This window comes from Pieris napi, chromosome 11 (assembly GCF_905475465.1).
Source record: "Pieris napi chromosome 11, ilPieNapi1.2, whole genome shotgun sequence".
Taxonomy (NCBI): domain Eukaryota; kingdom Metazoa; phylum Arthropoda; class Insecta; order Lepidoptera; family Pieridae; genus Pieris; species Pieris napi.
Window position 1 is genome coordinate 1,278,965 of NC_062244.1, and position 3,200 is coordinate 1,282,164.

Sequence of the window (3,200 nt, forward strand, 5' to 3'; positions counted from 1 at the left end):
GAAGAGGCCGACGACGCAAAAGATGGGAAGACGAACTCAAATGAATAGTAGGCTACAACTGGAGAAGAGTCGCAAAGGATAGAGAACAGTGAAAAAGGTTAGAGGAGGCCTTTACCAAGAGGCACACCGAACTCCCGAGATATACCTACTGTCGTGATATTAAATATCACAGATCACAAAGTTTCGGAATATAAAGGTTATTATTAGTATTTTGATTTATATAGAGATAGATTTTGTAAAGTCTATACTATCATTATCGTTATTCATTGAATACTGTACAGTAGTAGATATAGAAGCGTGGCTCTGCTACCAAGAGATTTCTTCACGTAACATTTATTTATTATACAGCAGCTTATATACACCAGACTAGTGACCTCCCTAGAAAGTGGATTCTGCATCCTCAGCTCAGCTGCCGCTCTAGGTAGTGGGCACGCGAGAGCGTGCAGCAGGTCTCAGGGTGGAAAGCTGATGGGATAACTCGGACTGGGGACTGGCCGGGGTTCTGCTTACACTAGCGTTCCACTACATAACACAGCAGATGGTTTATTGGCTTTTTCTAAGCAATGCTGACCTCACTCCATCATCGACCATCCCCAACTTCCCACCCCAAATAAATAATGCTTGCTGCTTATGCGAGTGGACACAATTTATCTGGACTTTATTAACTGTAACTAATATTTACATTATTGTGAACGCGAGTTTATTTTCAGTTTGAAATATATAAGCACATATGATTAGAGTAAAAATCATACTGAATCAAGAATCAGCTCAACAATGTATTTCTTAAAACCTCAAGTACTTGCTATCTGCCTGATTGTAGCAGTCTGCTACGTGCAAGGTGAGTTCCTTTTAGGTAGTTTATTTTACCTTAATTTGTATTATTTGAATGTAATTTCTAAAGTCATCTTCAGGCCACTTAACACAGCATAGACTACTGGTTCTAAATGGAGACGTTTAAAAGAGTTCCATAATAATTCTTCATTGTAATATCTTTAAAGTAGTATTGTCTTTTATTGACATAACTTTCACACATTTGATAATAAAACAATTTTTTACCGGATTGAAGTTATGTATTTATTTATTGTTTATATTTAAGCTTGGCACACTGATACAATTTTCTGAGAGATTTTTGAGAGAAGACGGCCTAAAATTGTCAAACACCTGGGATCCAATAATATCCAAATTAAAATCTCAAGATAAACAATCCGCGAAAATAGAGGACACCGTGAGCCATTTCTGCCAAAACCCTCCATCTTTTAGTCGATACCAACTCCGGGGAAACAAATACAGACAATACAACTTTTTCTACAGCTGTGATACTTTTTGACATTCAACACCTTTTGTCTTCAGTCACCGTGACCACGCACGCTGTAAAGCACGCGAAACGTCGGATAAATTTAAAATTATAAAAAAATTATTGTAAATACATAACTTCAATCCGGTAAAAAATTGTTTTATTCTCAAATCTTTAAAGTATCTAAAATACCTACCGCCATCGTGGCGTTGGTCATTGCATTCGTTTCAATCATAGTGCAATTCTGGCAATATTGGACGAGGATTGGCGACTTTCTTTCAGTTCGTAATCATTCCCATTACTCTAGTTCTCTTGTATCCACCTCATTCTGTGTTTGCCTCTTGGCCATTTCTCCTGTGGCGTCTTCTGGGTCATGGTTTTTGATGCCCTGGTGTCCTTTGGACAGTGGTAAATGTTTCACTATGGTCATTTTGTATATAGTAAATATAAAAAATCGGCTGTGTAAAGTCGGTTTACTGACGATAGTTGAACGTGACAACGTCATAAGAAAATACTGATGGAATGGGTGCATTTTTCAAAAGAAAATTTGAATTATATTTGTTTGATAGATATTTTGTATGGATATAGAGAAGGAGGTCAATGGAAATCACAATTGAATTGATCAAGTTACATTTATTTATACGCATAAATACAATTATGTCAAATTTTTTACAAACGCTGCCGAACGCGGAGGCCGATTGTGCCTCTTTGTCGCTCGTTCCGCGCTCTCGCTTGCACTTCAAGCCTTAAATGGAACGCCTCAAAGCGAGGTAACGCCGCATGCGTCATGTTTATTTATAAGACGTTGTCACGTCAAAAACTGAAGCAAATGGCATTGAATTTAATTAAGTGTTTTGAAACCATATTTAACTAATACATATTTTTACAGGACATCCAACTCCCGATGAAGCTAGTAAAACAATGATCGTTGCTTTAGAGGAACCGCTTGATGGAGCTATGAATGCACAAGTAGACCAGGGAATCGCATCTCATGTCGAGGCACCCGCTAACAACCAAAATGTTGAAGATCGTAAAGCCAAGTGCATATTCTGCCCATAATCTCCATCAATGTCAAAGTAATTGGATTTCTTTTTCAGTTAATTTTGGGTAAACAACGTGTTTATGAAATAAAATACGTAAAAATGTATTATGTGATTTCTTTTTAGTCCAGTCCGGTTTAGTGATTAGACGTGCTATTCCTTTGAACTCGTGCATATCAGCATCAGCTATGCACTTATTTCTGCACTTAACATTGCATCTATATCATAGATAACATAGTAATGAAACTGGCATGTCTTAATCCCAAAAATTTACGATATGTATGTGGCGCAGAAGGCTGACCATCTACTTTAAACTTATTTGACTTTGACGTTATTAATTTATATGCTCTGTGTCATAATGACAGTGGCAGCTGTCAGTAGCGGCTGACAGTAGCGGCATTGGTTCGACATAATATATAATACAAAATAAACAATATATCCCTGCACAATTATAAAATCGTTTGAAACAATCTTAAGGCAAATAAAGATTATATTATTTAATCCGTAATTATATCGCGTAGTAATTAAATACATTAATATTTTTTGTAAATATTTTATACAGAAATTTATTTCATCTAATCATTACGTTATTATTCAAATAACTAAGCAAACAAGTATTAATTAGTATATAAATAAGAATAAAATAATAAATCAGTGGCGCTACAACCATTTTAAGTCTGGGCCTCAGATTTCTGCATCTGTTTCATGGCGTCGAATATAAGGGATTTACTTTGTATTCATTGGATTATTAGAGATTCAATGGCGTCTGAAAAATAAGGGAACCCCTAGTTTATTTAGATAAACCTTTCAACCAAACGGTTTACCAAGGTTTTAATAAACTGATTAGCATCCTACCACATGATCTG

At 36.0% G+C, this 3,200-nt stretch overlaps 1 long non-coding RNA gene across 1 annotated transcript; it reads left to right on the forward strand.

The window, feature by feature from the left end:
* The first annotated feature begins 693 nt into the window (after positions 1-693).
* On the forward strand, positions 694-2,441 carry LOC125053914. Its single transcript, XR_007117637.1, has 2 exons — positions 694-838; positions 2,184-2,441. It is a non-coding gene; the product is annotated as an uncharacterized LOC125053914 (long non-coding RNA).
* The last annotated feature ends 759 nt before the right edge of the window (positions 2,442-3,200 follow it).